The 18,063-nt window shown below is 47.4% G+C and overlaps 1 protein-coding gene across 1 annotated transcript in view; it reads right to left on the reverse strand.

Moving 5' to 3' along the window:
- Positions 1 to 10,061, reverse strand: part of Card11 (caspase recruitment domain family member 11) — a 129,490-nt gene extending 119,429 nt beyond the window's left edge. The window contains exon 1 of the mRNA XM_076923542.1: positions 9,799 to 10,061. The gene's annotated coding sequence lies outside the window, so the exon portion shown is untranslated. The remainder of the gene's footprint in view (positions 1 to 9,798) is intronic.
- Positions 10,062 to 18,063: the final 8,002 nt, after the last annotated feature.

An 18,063-nucleotide genomic window follows, 5' to 3' on the forward strand; every position in this document is an offset into this window, starting at 1 on the left:
CAGGAAGCCAAAGATTATTCATCTTCATCATGTTTCATGAAGAAACAAAACTTTAGGGGCAGCGAAGTGTTTTATTCAAAGTCGCAAGGTCACCATGGAGTTTTATAGAAGGTAGAGAAGAAGAAAGAAGACGGTCCAGGCTGCCTTTTGCAGCTTCCTGCCCACAGCAGACATTAGCAATCGATCCCAGAACTCTCTACCACCGAGTTGGGATTCTCTGTGAAGTGCTCCTGGAAGTCATTACCAGTTGACTGGAATTGGCCACTAAAACAGAATCCCTTGAACTTCTAATCCCATCTGCTCTTCTCTGACTAATGGAAAAACGGGGAGTCACTGTGGAATGAAGGGACTTGCCCAAGATCGCCCTGTGGCTCAGTGATACAAAACCTAAGTCAAAGCATCTCCCTTCTAAATGAGTTTCTTATACTGTTTATTTAAGATGGAGTTTTAAAAAGTTTCAGTGTGTGTGTGTGTGTGTGTGTGTGTGTGTGTGTGTGTGTGTGTTGGCCAGCGTTGTCTTCCATTACTATATGCCTTCATGTCTTGAGAGAGTCTCTCACTGAACTCGAAGCTCACTGTTTTTAGCTAGGCTGGTCAATCAAACTTTTCCCTAGAACCAACTGCCCAACTACATACAAATACCTAAAAACAAAACAAAACAAAACAAAACAAGAACCAAAACCAAAGCTGCTGCTTCTTCCAAGGCTTTAGTGAGCCACAAGACTCTTTTTGGAGGCAACATGTGAATTATCAATGTCAATAAAATGCAGTTTTACTTCAAACTAGTAATAATTCCCTAAGTCTCAAGGGCTACTGGCTCCGGGCTTCTGTTCTCATTTGACAAAAGCTAAATGCTGCTGGTGTGATGGTTCACCAGGTCAAGGCACTTACAGCCAAGCCCGACCACCCAGATCTCATCTCTGGGGTCCACACAGTGGAAAAGAAAGCTGACTCTCACAAGCTGTCTTCTGACTATCTCACCTTACCTGTGTCACGTGTGTCTCCCCAAAAACAGAGAAAAGAGAGACATGCTGGGCAGTCTCCTGTGTGAAGACACACACCTTTAATCTTAGCACTTGGGAGGCAGAGACAGGCAGATCTCTGTAAGTTCCAGGACAGCCTGGTCTAGTGATTGAGTTCTAGACAGCCAGGGCTACACAGAGGAAAAAAAAAAACAGAAAGAAAGAAAGAGAAAAGAAAAGAGAAGAAAAGAAAGAAAAGAGAAGAAAAGAAAGAAAAGAGAGAGAGACCTTAAGATCTTGTGGCTGTGAAGCCAGCCACCAGGACAAACACCCTGAGCACAGGTGGCCATCCCATCCCCACCCATGGGCTCCACTATGAGAAAGACAGAAGACACCACATCTGTAGTCACTAGATGGTGACCAGCAAGCGTCAGACCAACCAGGCCATGTAGACACTCTGTGACAATGACACTGTCAAAGTCAGTGCCTTGGCTATGAATGCTGGGAAGGTGTCTTAGTTTCTATAGCTGTGAGAAGCCATCATGATCAAGACAACTTATAAAATGAAGCATTTAATTGGGGGCCTGCTTACAGTGCCAGAGGGTGTGTCCATGATCACCATCGTAGGAGGCATAATGGAGGGGGGGAAGGCATAGCACTGGAGCAGTGGCTAAGAGCTCATATTCCGATTCAAAAGATGGAGGCGGAGAGACAGTCTGGGCCTAGTGTGGACTTTTGAAATCTCAAAGCCTACCCCTAGTGACACACTTTCTCTAACAAGGCCACACTTCCTAATCCTTCCCAAACAGCTCAACAACTGGGGACTAAGCATGGCAATATATGAGCCTACCGGAACCATGTTCATTCAAACAGCCACCGGAGGAGAAGGTACCTACTGATTCAGAGTCAGATGGCCCGGACATTGCCAGCAAAATTGGACTGAACCTGGCTGAGTCCAGTTGTGTGACCTAAGTACATTTTTTTTTCTTGTTGTCAGTGCTGAGAATTAAGCCTAGAGGCTCAGGCAGACTAGGCAAAGACTACCATGGAGCTGTGTTCCCAGCCCAGTGTACAGCTTTCACCGAAGCTTACCGATGGTAGAACGGGGGAAAAACTACAGTATGCTATGAAACCTCAGCCAAACGCACGGAGGAGTTTCCCAGACCTGCCTGAGTAAGGGAGGCAGGAGACGGAGAGGATCCTGTATGGCTGCATTTGTGAGAAGGTCTGGGCAGGCTAGCCAAGGCTTAGGGAACTTAGGGGAGAGTTTACCTTGGGGCCAGCTATTGGGAGGGTTTGCGAGAGACACCCTGGAGGTCTATGAATGACCCATGTCTAGATCTGATTGGCTTTACATGTATACAGGAAATCTCTCTCGTCCTAGATTCTCTTTTAGCTGCACGAAAATCACTGTGTGGAAATGACACGAAAATAGAAGTGAAACTCTACCTAGGGGAACAAGGTGGGGGGAGGGGAGAGGCGGGGAATGGGGTGGGGAGGGGAGAGGCTGGGGAGGGTGTGGGGGAATGGCCCCATACAGCCCCGTCCAAGAGAACCACGCTAACACATCAAGCTGTACGGGTAAGACTGAAGCAAACAGTGTATGTTCTATCTTAATGAGATCGAATCCTGATCCAGGGAGATGAGTGAGTAAGAATGTTTGCTGGGTGATGATGAGGACCTGAGTTCAAATCCACAGTGCCCACATAATAGCGGAGTGTGGTCACATGCTTGTCTGGAGACAGTTGGCTTGCTGGGGCTTGCAACCTCCTGGCCTGGCTGCAGGTTTAGTTCTTTCACGAGAAGAAGGTGCACGGTGATGGAGCAGAACATTTGACATCCTCTTCCGGCATCACACGTATGTTCACACTTGCACATACATGTGCACATACACTCACACATATACCACAATGATATAGGAGAAGAAATGGTGCCAGGTGTGGCATGGTGGCACATGCCTTCAGTCCCACCAAGAGGCAGATGCAGAAGTTTGAGACCAGCCTAGACTACAAAGCAAGTTCTAGGCTAGCCAGGGCTATATAGTGAGACTCTCTGTCTCAAAATAGACAAATAGGTGGGGGTTAGCAAGATGGCTCAGTGGTTAAAAGCTCTGGCCGAGGGTTCAATTCCCTGCACCTATGTGGCTGCTCACAGCCATCTGTAATTCTAGTCCCAGGGGATCCGATGTCCTCTGTGGGTCATGATTAGGCTTCACAAAGCCCTCTCCTCTCCTCTCCTCCACTCCTCTCTCCTCCCCCCATCCCCTTTCTCTTTCTTCCCAAATTTGTGTGTGCACACATGGGTGTGTATGTATGTTTACCCACATGCATGCATGTGGAGGTTGGACATTGACTTTGCAGATTTTACTCAGTTGTTTTGAGACAGGGTCTCTCTCTGAATCTGGAGCTCACTGGTAGTCTAGACTGGTTGAGTCCTCCTGTCTCAATGCCCCCTACCCAGTGCTTGTTGGACTCTGCTAACTAAGGTCGAAGTCTAACATTACAAGAAAGCCCTAAATTCAGTGCAAAATGATGGACTTCCTTTACCAGCACGGCTTCCCCGTTCTCTGACCTTGTCTGAGGAGCTCAAAACCCCCATACCTTCTACCTGTAAATGTCGTGTAGCCTTGGTGAGATTACCCATCCAGCAAGCATCTGAGATTTCTGGAATGCCTCCACATGCTGATGAGGCATCCCAGTGCCTTAGCCCTCAGCCAATGAACTTGCCATCCCTGGATATTCCTACCCCCTCTCCCCAAACTATATAACTCTTGATTCACCCCTAATGGAGTAGATTTGTCTCCCCGAAGCTGATCCTGGAGTGCCGTCATCTCTGTTGTACTCATGGGCCTTCCAAAACCCTGTTTGTTGACTCTGCTTCCTTTGTCCTCGTGGGCTGGTGACCAGTGACCCCAGGGAGAAGGGAGACCACAAGTGCTGGCCGGTTAAGAAAGCCCAGCACTCAGCTTTCAAGTGAGCGCTGGGGTTCATGACCTAGGTCCTCCTGTCTGGGCAGCTTCACCCACGGAGCCAGCCCTCTCCTCAACCCTCTTACCCAGTTTTTGAGGCAAGGTGTTGCTATGCAGCCCAGGCTAGCCTTGAACTTCTTTCTATCAGTTCCCCAACGTTATGGCTGGGAACCTTCTCTTCATCTCTTTTTTTTTTCATCAGACTGGTTTGAATGTTTTTAGTTCAGCAGTTCAAACTGGTATCTCCTTCAGTGTTTACTGCACACCCGTGAGTGTGTGTCTGAGTGTGTCTGTGTGTGGATTGCTTGTGACCAAGTCTCCATGGCTCTGCTCATTTTCTGTTTGTTCATGTCTGTTAGCGCTTTCCACATGACCTCTCTTACTCTGGGGTAGGTGGGGTTCCTCCCAGGTCTATCCTGTGTCACCCACACACCCATTCTGTCTGTGGCCTAGAGTTGAGTCACTTTGAAAGGGACTGTCTAGCTCTCACAGCCTAAAATATTTTTTGTTTGGATCGTTCAGGATAAAGTTAGCAGATTCCAGTGGCTAACTGACTTATGAAGGAAAGGACTGTTTGTCTATCTACTGTTTTACACTTCGGCTTTACTCTGCCTCCTATCCTAATAATAATCAAAACAAAAGGAAACATTCAAAGCAGATGCCGGGGAGTATTTGCTTTACATGAAAGTACTGTGTTAATTTTAGGATGATACCTTTACTTTTTTTTTTTTTTTTTTTTTTTTTTTTTCTTTCTGATGTTTAATTTTAGGGGGAAAAAAAAAAAAAAAAACCAGACAGGCTCTCACTAAACTGCCCAGATTGGTTGAGCACACTCTGTAGCTCTGGTTGGATTTGAACTTGCCATTCCCCATTTCTACCACTTTCTACCTCAGCCTTCTAAGTAGTTAGGACGATAGGCCTGCATTACCATGTCCATTTAGGGAGCAGTGTGTGTGTGTGTGTGTGTGTGTGTGTGTGTGTGTGTGTATGTGTATGTGTTGATTTGTTTTGTTTTTTAAGTTCACATAGAAGGCAGACAACAATCCTGAGTATTATTGGGAATAGTGCTGTTTCCCTGGATAGGGCCTCTCAGTATCCTATAGCTCCTCAATTAAACTAGACAGAATAGCCCACAAACCCAGGCATCCTCCCGTCTCCAAATCCCCAGTTCTGAGATTAGAGCTGCATGCCAACCTGCCCAATTGTCACATAAACACTAGGGATTGAGTTCCAATCCTCACGCTGGCAATGCAAATGCTTTGTCGAGCCACCTCCCCAGGTTGGGAGGGCAATTTTTGTTTTAAGATTTGTGTGTTTGTTTTTTTTTTTTTTTTCTTTTGTTCTGACAGGGCCCTGGCTGTCTTGGAGCTAGCTCTAGGCTGGCCTCAAACTCAGAGATCTGCCTGCCTCTGCTGCCCAAGTGCTGGGACTAAACACACACTTTATACTTTATGAATGCTTCACTTTTGTGTATGTGTATGTACCATGTGTGCACTCAGTGCCCCCAGAGGCCAGAGAACATGTCAGGTACCTTGGAACTGGAGTTACAGACAGTTGGGAGCCACCTGTCTCAACATGTGGGTGTTGAGAATTGAGTCTTTACAAGAGCAAGGAGCCTTCAGCATCTGGGATGGTATTGTTTTATACGTGCACTTTGTTGAAGTCCCACAAGTCATAGGGAGCCACGCTGGGACAGTAGCCTTTTCATCTGACCCTGAGTCTGTAGTTTTTCTCATAAAGCATCCTTCTTCCTAGAGATGAGGTCAATACTAGGGGTGGCAGTGCCCAGAGAAAGCCAGAGTTCCGGCCGGTGTTGGCTTCATTCCCTCTAGGTGTGAGTGGGATGCAGAGCAGAGCCTGAGGGTGGGGTTGACCCTTACTCCAATGTCTGTGTATTCCTTAGTAAGACAGGGGCAGGAGGGAGGTAGGTATTCTAACACATGATGCATATGGGAGAGGGGTTGAAATGAAGCTTGCATGCCCTTCTCTTGCTCGACCTGACAGGAGCATCATCGAGTTAGGAATGGATGCCTGGGCCACAGTGTTGCAGTAGAGCAGATGTACTGGTGATAGGACAAGGATGCAAAGGCGGAAGGGGGGAGCAATTGTCAGGCAGCAGGACCTGGTGGTGAGCTTTTATTACTCCTGGCGTTGGGCCACGGCCACCCATTACACAAATCTGAGAGTGACCATTATAATCTCTGAGCCCTTGAGCAAATCGCCACTGCCTGAAAGGTTACCTTTCTGAAAACAGCCACCCCATTAAAACCACTGGAACAGACAGCAGGGTCCTTAGAGGAGGGGGTGGGGATGTGTGTTCATTATAGGAGGTTTGTGAGAACTATGCTCTTCCCACATGGTCTGGCTGGATAAAGAGGATGAAACCTGAGGATCTGTTCCTTGTAATTTTTCTTTGGGGCCAGGGGTGTGCTCTCTATAGTAGTACAACTGCCTAGAATCCCCCAGTGAGGGGCTGGGGTGTGGCTCAGTGGTAGAGCCCCTGCCTAGAATTCCCAAAGGAGGGGCTGGGGGTGTGGTTTAGTGATAGAGCCACTGTCTAACTTGAATGCGTCTCTGGCTTCAATCTCTAGCATTGCAAGGAAATCCCAACAAAATCCTGTCAATTTTCTTCAACAGAAAGCATTTTTTGTGGGGCTTCTTTGTAAGCTGGCTTTTCTTTTCTTTTTGTCCCCAGATTTCAACAACCCGAGTATTTTGCAGCACGCTTGAGCCAGGCAGCTGCACAAGTGAGACCAGTTATCTGAGCAACACTCTGATGTCTTTCAGTCCTCACAATCATTCTGTAAGACTGGGATTGTAAATAGGGAAACTGAGGCAGCCAGGGCAAAGAAGTCTACTCAGCTGTGCTACAGTGGGAGGGGGCAGTTAGTGATGCTGAGCCTCCAAGTCTGACCTCAAATTTTAACCTTAAATTTGTGCCTGAGGCTTGGATGTTAACAGAGAAGGTAGTGAGTGACAGATCCATTTATCCTTAAAATTCCTGTTTGTTTGGTTTTTTTGTTGTTGTTGTCTTTCTTTCTTTCTTTCTTTCTTTCTTTCTTTCTTTCTTTCTTTTTTTCTTTTTTTTTTTTTGAGACAGGGTTTCTCTCTGTAGCCCTGGCTGTCCTGGAACTCACTCTGTAGACCAGGCTGGCCTCGAACTCAGAAATCCACCTGCCTCTGCCTCCCAAGTGCTGAGATTAAAGGCGTGCGCCACCACTGCCCGACTCCTGTTTGTTTTTAAAAGTAGTGTTCCTATGTGGAGCCCTGGCTGTCCTGGAACTCACCCTATAGACCATGTTGGCCTCAAACGCAGAGATCCACCTGCCTCTGCCTCCTGAGTGCTGCCACTAAAAGCATGTACCACCACTGCCTGGCTTCCTTTAAATATATTTTAAAGGATTTATTTTAAATAACATATGAATGTATATGTCAGTGTGTAGGTATGCACATGTAAGTGCAGTGCCCATGGAGGCCAGAAGGGGGCACCATATCTCCTGAAGCTGGGCTTACAGGTTGTGAGTTGCTGACAAGAGTTCTAGGAACCAGCTTGTCTGCAAGAACAATACTTGCTCTTAACCACTGAGACATGTCTTCAGCCCCAGGACATCTTTTATAACTGCCCCAAGTACCATAAAGTACTGGTTCTCAGCCTTCCTAATGCTGCCACCCTTTAATACAGTTCCTCATGTTGTGGTGACTCCCAACCATAAAATTATTTTTGTTGCTACTTCATAACTGTAATCTTGCTACTGTTGCGAATCGTAATGTAAATATCTGTTTTCTGAAGGTCTTAGGTGACTCCTGTGAAAGAGTTGTTCAACTCCCAAAGGAGTCCGGATCCACAGACTGAGAACTGCCGCCATAGAGGATGCTGTAAACATCTCTCTGACTCTACAGATGATGACTTCACAGAGCTCAGCAGGCAGCATACAGACCTAAGACCCTGTAGATGGAACACGCACACGCACACGCAGAGAGAGACAGAAAGAGAGACAGAGACAGAGACAGACAGAGACTTTGAGCTGGGGATAAAGCAGGTCAGTGGTAGAGCCCCTGCCTAGAATCCCCCGGTGAGGGGCTGGGGTATGGCTCAGGGATGGAGCCCCTGCCTAGAATCCCCCAGTGAGGGGCTGGGCTGTGGCTCAGTGGTGGAGCCCCTGCCTAGAATCCCCCAGTGAGGGGCTGGGGGCGTGGCTCGGTGGTAGAGCCCCTGCCTAGAATCCCCCAGTGAGGGGCTGGGGCGTGGCTCAGTGGTGGAGCCCCTGCCTAGAATCCCCCAGTGAGGGGCTGGGGCCGTGGCTTAGTGGTGGAGCATTACTCTAAACACAGATCCACAGTCCCGTGGGGGGAAATCTCTTGTAGGGAAGGTGCAGGAAAGCTGCACCAGAAAGTGGAGAAAGAAGCCCAAGCATCAGCCTTCCACCTCACCTCAGCCTGGGATCCTTGCTGAGCCCCGGAGCCCAGCCGTCTCCCACACGCTTCCCCTGAGTTCTGTCATCGGAGCATACTACCTTCAAGATAGGCATCTCAGGGCAAGCAGCGTCATGGTTCACGTTCTTTCTGTGGCTCCCAAGTGTCAAGTGCTGAACAGCCCAGGAAATACTAATTGATTGACTCAAAATCAAATTGTCATCCTCCCGAGAGTTTTGTCTGTCTAGGCTTCCTCTGTATAGCCCAGGCTAGCCTAGAATTCCCAGCCCTCCAACCTCAGCTTTCAGAGTGCCTGGCAACCTTATAAGTTTTACCTACAGGTATTTGCTATAGTGAGTTTTCCTTTTAGCAGCAGGTAGGATCATTCTTGTGCAGGCTCCGAGGCTGGTCGTGGGCGTGTGTGTGTGTGTGTGTGGGGGGTGACATCTCCATGTGTGACATCATCAGCCTGCTTTGCTGATACGCTCCTGATAGAATCTGCACAGGTGCAGACCACTTCTCTGTGATGCCCACGAGCTGAAGTTCCCTGGCTTTACCGTAGAAGCACACATCACAGACAGAGGGATCTATTTCCTCTTTACAGACATCTGGGGGATGGAGATGACTGGGATTCAGGGAAGGCACGAGGGTGAAGAACTGCAGTTAAATTCCTGTCTGTACACTAATTCACATGCACTGATTTCCAGGACACATTATGCATACATAGTTACTAAATAAATGTTGGGTGAGGGATCCCCTCCCCCACTTCCTAGTAGGTCATACCTTCCAGAAAAGTCACAAGATTCATAAATGTCACAAGAAAAAAAAATTTTTTTTTTAAACTACAAATTAAACTGGCTGTCTAGAGATCAAGGCTAAGCTTTTGGCCTCTGGCTAAGACGGTGAGAGGAAGCCCAGGCTTAGGCAGTGGTCCTGAGCAGTCTGCTCCCCACAGCGTAAATATATCCCGGATGATATATCACTCTCTCCTGTATTCAGTACCCCTAAGGAACAGAAGATAAGTCAACCTCCTTATCAGGTTTGGGGAGGGGACTCTACGCAGCAGGCCATTGGTACCCCAGTAGACATGTCACAGGAGGCATGTACCTCTCTTTGGAAAGCAAGGAAGGCCACTTTCTCAAGACCCTTTGAGTTACGCTGGGCTGTGCCCTGGAAACTTCCTGCCATTTAGGGGTCCAGGAGCCCCATTTGTTACCTTTCTCTCTGGCAAGAGCTAGGGAAGGAGCGGATGTTTGCAATTAGAGACCCAAGAGTTACAAAGTGAAGTCCAAAACCTTTAGGGAGGGTTGGGAAGGGGAGAGAGAGGCAGGGGAGGGGAGTACAGTGTGAATCCTTACCACCTCTCCGCACCACCTGACCTGCTGCCTCAGACTGTGCCTGGTGTCCCCACACCCCTTCACATCCCCCTCTCATCCCCAGCCCGGCCGCACCTACCTGGGGTGCTCATGCTCCGCCGGCTCCGGGTGCTTCCTCCACGCTGGTCTCCAACTTCCTCCAGCAGTGGGCTCTGCTCTCTAGCGCGCACCTGCTGAGGCTGCCACCCTTCCTGGGCCTTGGAGACCCGTAGTGGTGCCAGGCACCAGGAATCCAGAGATCAGAGAACTCAAAAGAGAGGAGAGAGAACTGGGAGAGAGAGAGACAGAGAGAGGAAAGAGAGAGAAGAGACAGAGAGAAAGTGTGTCATAGGCTGGTAGGGGCGGGGGAGAAAAATGCAAAACCATACAGGAAATGAGGCTTGAAAAAAATTGCAAAAGGTTAGAAAAAGAGATAAGGAGGGGGAGGGGCTGAGCCTGAGCCTAAGGCTTTGGGGGCCTGGCTGTAATGAGGTAAGGGGTGTGGCAGGGTGGGGACATTGCTGGGCCTGGGTCAGGGGACTGGGTGCCGAGTCCAAGGTGGCCAGGCCACTTGCTTTAAATGGGGTGAAACTGGTTCTACCTGGGCTGTCAACCAACGAGATCCCAGTGTGTGCTTAGGAGTGGTACCCCCATTTTTAGTTATTTTTAGGGTCGTTTGGAATGAGGAGTCTTGGATTTCTTCTTTGGGAGGGGTGATGTGGAAGAGGGCAGCTACTCCTACCGTGAGAGATTGAAGTTTGCTCAGAAGTGCAACCAGGAACCAGAAAGAATATGTCTCTAAAATAAGTAGCCAGCACATGGCCCCTAACACTAAGCTCAGAGACATAAGCTCGACTTAGGAGAAAACTTTTTGGAAAATTAATTAAGATTGCTTTTTAAAGTGTGTGTGTGTGTGTGGGGGGGGTGTATGTACACTAGTTTCTGAAAGATGCTGTCTGTGTCTGGCTTTACAGATTGCTCTGTAAAGGGCCTTCTGCCCTTGAGTCTCTTGCTAGACCTGGAGCTACGTTGGTGGATGGCAAGCTCAGTGACCCTCCTGTTTCCACCTTGTTTCGCTTTTTGTGGAAGTGCTTGGGATTTGAACTCAGGTCCTCCTGCTTGTACATTAAGAGCTCTTATGTGCTAAACCATCTAGAAACGGTTCAGTCTGTAAAGAAGAGCATTTCCACCACCCCATGCAAGCTGAGAAAGGAATCCACACGCTGTAACACAAACTCAAGCGCACAACGATATACAAGGGCACATACACCAGGGTGACGACTTCTCACCAACAGAATGAAAGCGTGTAGTTCACACCCACACCATGTTCCATCCAAACATGAGACTTCTGTGTGTTCTTCAGCACCCTAGTCCTCTTCCAGTCATGGTTGGTCCCACCTGGTAGCAGCACACTGAGCTCCAGCTGAGACTGGTTTTGTCCATTCAGGAGCATTGTGTTTTTACATTGATGGAGATTGGATCAGGGGTTTTCTACACAGTAGACAGGCATTCTGCTGCTAAGCCATGTCCCAGTCCCTCACAGGGTGGGGTGGGGGGGGGTGAATTATAGGCAGGGCCTCTACCACTGAGCCACACCTCAGCCCCTCACTGGGGGATTCTAGGCAGGGGCTCTACCACTGAGCCACACCCCCAGCCCCTCACTGGGGGATTCTAGGCAGGGGCTCTACCACTGAGCCACAACTCAGCCCCTCACTGGGGGATTCTAGGTAGGGGCTCTACCACTGAGCCACACCCCAGCCCCTCACTGGAGGATTCTAGGCAGGGGCTCTACCACTGAGCCACACCCCAGCCCCTCACTGGGGGATTCTAGGCAGGGCCTCTACCACTGAGCCACACCCCAGCCCCTCACTGGGGGATTCTAGGCAGGGGCTCTACCTCTGAGCCACGCCCCCAGTCCCTCACTGGGGGATTCTAGGCAGGGGCTCTACCACTGAGCCATACCCCAGCCCCTCACTGGTGGATTCTAGGCAGGTGTGCTCCTGCTGAATCTCATCCCCAGTCCCTGGTCATGACTTCCCATAACTGGAAGCAAGCACAGGCTGGCTCCCTTTTCTTTGCTCCTCTCTCTTGGTCTTCAGTTGTTGACATTTATGGATGGGATTGAATGCAGGTGTAGTCCATTAAGACTTGGCTTCCCCACTCAAATCTTTAAAAATGTTAAACTTTCAGAAAGTTTGGAAGAACAGTGTAGTGATGTCCATCTACTACCCACTACCCGATCAGTAGACATTTTGGTGCATCATAATTTCTCCACCAATCGGTCTTCCTTTCAGATGCACCTGAGGCAGGTAGCAGACACTGGCCAGGTCCTGTCTACAGAGTCCATCCTGTATGTTACTGGTGGGAGAACTGGGCTTGCCCACATATTGGGGGTTAGACCCAAGCATCAATACATCAAACAAGCTATATACTTATGTCTCTTTTTACTTTTTAAAAATTAAATAAAAATATTATGTGTGCGTTTGTTTTCTTGTGTGTATAGTTGTGTGCAAGTGTGTGTGTGTGCATGTATGGAGCGTGTGTGTGTGTGAGTGTGTGTAGGTCAGAGGTCAACCTTGGGTACTGATTACTAGGTGTTGTGCACTTTTTTTTTTGAGACAGTGTCTGTTGTTAACTTGGAATTTGTCTGGGCTGGCTGGTCAGTGAGTCAGGGACCCACCTGTCTCTGCCTCTGCAGCGCTGGGGTTGCAAGCACATGCTGCCTCGTGCAACTATTTTAAAAACATGGGTTCAGGGACTAGAGCTCAAATCTTCATGCTTGTAAGGCAACCAGTCTACCTACTGAGGTGTCATACAGTCCTTCTCAGAGAATCCTTAAACGTAAAAAATTACATGTGGCTCTTAATTTATATATTATATACCATACATCACATATCACATACCATATACCATGTATCTTATGTATTCACATATAAATTGTTATATATAATTACATATTATTTAAAAACATTATTTAAAATATACATTATTTATGTATACCATATTATACTAAATACATATTAATTTAATAATAAATAGTTAATAATAATTATTTAATAATAAATAACATATACTTAATGTATGTATCTCGCTCTCTGTATGTATAAATATACATTATTTATATGTACTAATATTATATGTACTATATATACACTATAATATATAAGTACCATATACACTATATTATATATTATATTTAAATATATATTATTTTAAAACTATGTGTATGTGTTTCATGGTTTCTCTGTAAGTGTGTGTGTTGTGTGTTGTGTGTGTGTGTGTGTGCACATGAGTGCAGGTGCCTGCAGAAGACAGGGGAGGATTTTTGAACCCCTGGGACTGGAGTCTCAGGAGGTTGACAGTCATCCAGTGTGGGTGCTGGAACAGAACTTGGGTCTTTTGCAACAATAGCAATTGCCCTTAACCAGTGAGCCATTTCTCCATCCACTAAAGCTTACAGGAAGGTCTTGGCTATGTGATGAAGTGAGTTTTGGTAAGTGTACCATGTGATGCAGACGCTCCTGAAGACACAGGGCTCTGCAGTGTAATATGGCTGTGTCTAGGTACTACTGAGTAGCTGCATGGGGGACTCCTATGAATAGGCCCTAAATTTTAAATTCTGTTTCATTTTAGTTGATCCTAATCTAAATCTAGGAACCATTATTCAATTCTGTCACCGCAAAGCTTTCAAGTATACTGAAGCAGTTTAAATTCCAACCTACTTAGAAATCTCACGGAACTTAGGAGAGACCAAGTATTTCTGAGGAAAACAATGTTAGTTGATGGGCTGCAAGGTTTGAAGACACTAGAGTTGGATAACTCATATACACCAGGTGAGCCATAGGGTGGAGCAATGGCTCAGTAGATGAGGGGCTTGCAGTGCCAGTATGAGAACTAGCATTCATATCCCCAGTACCCGTGTACATTGTGGGCAGGCATGGAGGGCCTTGAGTGTAATCTCAGCTTGTGGGAAGCAGAGATGGGGGGTTTCCAAAGCCAGCTGGCTAGCCAGACTAGACCAGTCTGTAAGTTCTGGGTTGAGCAAGAAGCCTCAGTAAAGAAGTGGGGTGTGATTGAAGAAGTCGTTTGGTGTCGACCTCTGGCTTCTACTTGCACAGGCACACATGTATATGATGCCATGCACACACAGGAGCCCATGCACAATAAAGGACAGAGGATTGGGGCTTTTCTGGGGATTGAATTTAGGACCTCACTTGTAGAGGAGCAAATACAGGGCTGAAGAAGCTGTTAACTGCTATGTGTCCTCAGCGAGAGGCAGGATGCCATGAGATGCAGAGCTTCCAGGAGAGGATGCTGTGGGCTCCGTCTTGTGACAATCTCACGTCAGTCACCACAGATGCTCTGATTTCAACATTGCAACTGCTACCTTAGTCCCAAGTGACAGAATCTCATAACAGCAATACTTCCAGAACTTTCCGAAGTATAAGACATCCTCCCCCCATTTAAAATAAATGTCTAAGACAACTGTAGTGATGTATAACTATAATTTGTGCACTCAAGAGCCTGAGGCAGAATTGCCAGTTTGAGGCTAGCCTGGGCTATAATCGCAAGACTCTCAAGAAAAAAAAAAGTAAAACCAAATTTAAAAAAAATGTCTAATCTGTTATGGATTGAATGTTTTGTAAAATATAATAAAAATTAATTACTAGAAAATGGAATTTTTAAAAAGACACACAAGATACAAGCTGACCAGTCATGCTTGGCTACCATGACAATGTCAAATGTGCCATAAGTTCTCAAAATGCTGAGACTCTATTTCTGTTATATGGTTTGGACTGGTCTACACAAGGACAGAGGCCCCCACACATGCTAGATTGTGGATTGCTCCCTTGTAGGGAAGACAGCTTGCTGATGCCCATGTCTGCCCCCAAGACGCCCCAGCCACCCTTACTGCCTGAAGACACTGGAAGAGGCAAGATAAAATCCCGCTGGTCACTTGGATGTTCACAATCGGGGACTGAAGTCAGCAGCTCGAATGATCCAGGTGTGGGCGAGACTGTAGCTAGTTGGTAGCTGTGTGTGCAATTGCTGGGGGGAAATGAACACGTGACTATTCACCCTGACAGGGCATCCACAACAGATCAAAGGAATGACTCCACTGGAATTCAGCTCTGGGAACCAATGAGCTCCATTGTGGTTTCTTACAGGGGTGTATGTGAGGGGTTAGTGACAGAGGCATGGACCACTCAGAGGCCTCTGCATCAGACAAAGCTGGCCCCAGCCAGAGTGACAGCTCAGGGAAGCTGCATCCCTGCAGCCTCCTGCAGCACTTGCATGCAGCTCTGCAGGTTGGAGTTCCCTCTCCCTAGCACCTGCTGCTGCTTCTCTGACTTGGCAAGGGGCCTGATGAATCTTGCAAGTTCCCTCTTTTCTGGGACTTGTGACATGTTCTCACTTCCTAAGGCTCATGAGCCTCCTTCCTCCCTCCAGATGGGACTGTTTCAATTCAGAGTAAATCTTGGCCCAATAGCAGAGCATGCAGCTAACGTGCACAGAGCTCTGAGCTCCCGCCCCAGCACTGCATAAACAAGGCATGCACTGGGGAGGTGGAGGTGGGAGAATCGGGGTCAAGACCGTTCTTGACTATTGTCTCAGCCACTGTTCTACTGCTGTGAAGAGACACCATGACCAAGGCAACTCTTATCAAAGAAAGCCTTTAACTGGGACTGGCTTACAGTTCCAGAGGTTTAGTCTGTTATCATCATGATGGGAAACATGGTGACACACAAGTAGACATGTGTTGGAGAAGTAGCTGAGAGTCCTACATCCTGATGCTAAGACAGAGAGAGAGAGAGAGAGAGAGAGAGAGAGAGAGAGAGAGAGAGACTGGGCTTGGAATAGGCTTTTAAAACCTTTAAGCCCACCCCCAGTGACATACTTTCTCTAACAAGGTCACACCTCTTAATCCTTCTAATCCTTCTCAAGTACTGCCACTCTCTGATGATTAAGCATTCAAATATATGAACTTATGGAGACCATTCTCACTCACACTACCACAAATATGTTCTGAGCTAAAGGCTAGCATGGGCTATGTAAGTCCCTGTCTCAAAGAATAAGGAGGAGGAGGGAAGGAAGAAAGGAAGGAAGGGAGGAAGGAAAGAACGAAAGAGCAAAGCTCACAAGATCAGCTGGGACAAGCATCCCTCAGTGGCGGAAAGGAGCAAGGGATGCTGGGAGGGTAACTGATCTCAAACCTTCTCAACTGAACTCCACGCACACCCACCGAAGCCACACTCACAAAATAAGAATGATTGCAGTGGATAGCCTGGCTATTCCTGGATTCAAAAAGTGCAATTGGAAAATTAATAAGATCAATATAAACATCCGATAATTGGTTTGGAAAATGCTGGTCAATCTGTTATGGATTGAATGTTTTGTAAAATATAATAAAAATTTATTTATATATTATATATATCAAGTCTGTCCTCCCAGGGCTAGAAAGCCAAAACAACATAAACCTCAAGGAAAAGGAAACCTTAGAGTGAAAAATTGAGATGGCAGTGATCAATTCTGACAGCCCAGGCCTGTTGAGATTTCCAACAGCGAGGGAGGAAATGGGGCTGGGGGATTGACCAGGAAATGAGAGTATTTCTTGGAGCTCATTCAATAAGAACCATGGGAAATTGAATGCATACACCTGTGTCCCAGCTACATCACAGGCTGAAGCAGGGCGATTGCTTGAACCCAGGAGTTCAAGGACAGCAGGGATATCTTCATGAGATCTTGTCTAAAACAAAAACGGACACAGCATGAGTTTAAAAAGATCTTTGGGGCTGAGGAACTGGCTCAGTTTGCAGAGTTCTTGCTGCACAACCTTGAGTACCTGGGTTTTTGTGTCCACATAAAAAGCTGAGTGTGACAGCATGGACCTGTAATCTCTGCACTGGGAGGTGGAGTTCCTCACTGCCCAGACGGGGCTAATCAGTGAGCTCCAGGTCCAGGGAGAGAGCCTGTCTCAAATAGTAAGACGGAGGACGGGTGAAATGGCTGAGAGGGTGCAGGCACCCATTCTCACAAAAGACAACTGAGTCTCATCTCTGGAACCCAGATAGTGGAAGGACAGAAATGACTCTAGAAAATTGTCCTCTGACTTCATACTCACATGGTGACAGGTGTATGCACACACACACACACACACACACACACACACACACGCACGCACACACACACACACACCACGCACAACATACACACACACCACATACACACACCACACATACACACCACACCAGACACATACACACACACACCACACAACATACACACACACCACACATACAACATACACACACACACCACACACACACATACACACGAGAGAGAGAGGGGGGGGGGAGAGGGAGGAAGGGAGGGAGAGAGAGAGAGAGAGAGAGAGAGAGAGAGAGAGAGAGAGAGAGAGAGAGAAAAAAGTGAATGAGTAAGAAATAACTCCATGGTTGTCCTCTGGCCTCCACAGTCAACCACACATGTCCATGTGCACAAGCACCTGCACACACACATGCACACAGACATAAGAAAATCCTCACATAAGACATAAGAAATGTCCAGATATAACCCCAGGACATTTTGGGTAGGAGTGGGCATTGAGGGGACAGTTTAGAAGATTCTGAAATCTTATAGAAAGAGCACATGCCATGGTGCATCAAATAGATTTCTGAGTTTTTAGAGATTCGTCAACCAGGCAGACAGTGAAGTGAGGCCTCTGCCTTGTCAGGGAAATTGACTTCAAACTTGGAGTTCTGCATTCAGCGGAATAATCAATCAAGACCGAGAGCAAAACAAACGCATTCTTAGATATGCAGGAGTGTTAGCCACTCACTTACCACAGTCCTCGGGAAGCAAGTTTCCAGAGAGTGAACTGGCATATAATGAAAAAGAAATGTGGCAAGAGAAGACACGAGAGCCAAGGAAGGCTGAGAGACACCCAGGAGGATAATAAACAGGATGAAACAGGGACTAAGGAGATGGCTCAGTGAGCAAAGTGCCTGTTGCCCAAGCATGAGGACCTGAGTTTGAGCCCCCAGTGCCTGTGTAAGAGCCAAGCGTGGCAGTGAATGTCTTCAGCCCCAGTGATGGGGAGATGGAGAAGGGAGGGTCCCTGGGGTTTGATGGACAGCCAAGTCGAGCCAACCAATGAGCTACAGATTCACCCACCGAGAAAGTCTTTCTCAGAAAAGAAGGAGGAGGAGAAGGAGGAGGAGAAGGAGGAGGAGAAGGAGGAAGAGGAGAAGGAGGTGGAGGAGGAGGAGGAGGAGGAGGAGAAGGAGGAAGTGCTCAGTGATGGCAGACCACTGATGTTGACTTCTGGCCTCCACACACATGTGTACACATATGCACGTGTACA

This window comes from Arvicanthis niloticus, chromosome 24 (assembly GCF_011762505.2).
Source record: "Arvicanthis niloticus isolate mArvNil1 chromosome 24, mArvNil1.pat.X, whole genome shotgun sequence".
Lineage (NCBI taxonomy): Eukaryota > Metazoa > Chordata > Mammalia > Rodentia > Muridae > Arvicanthis > Arvicanthis niloticus.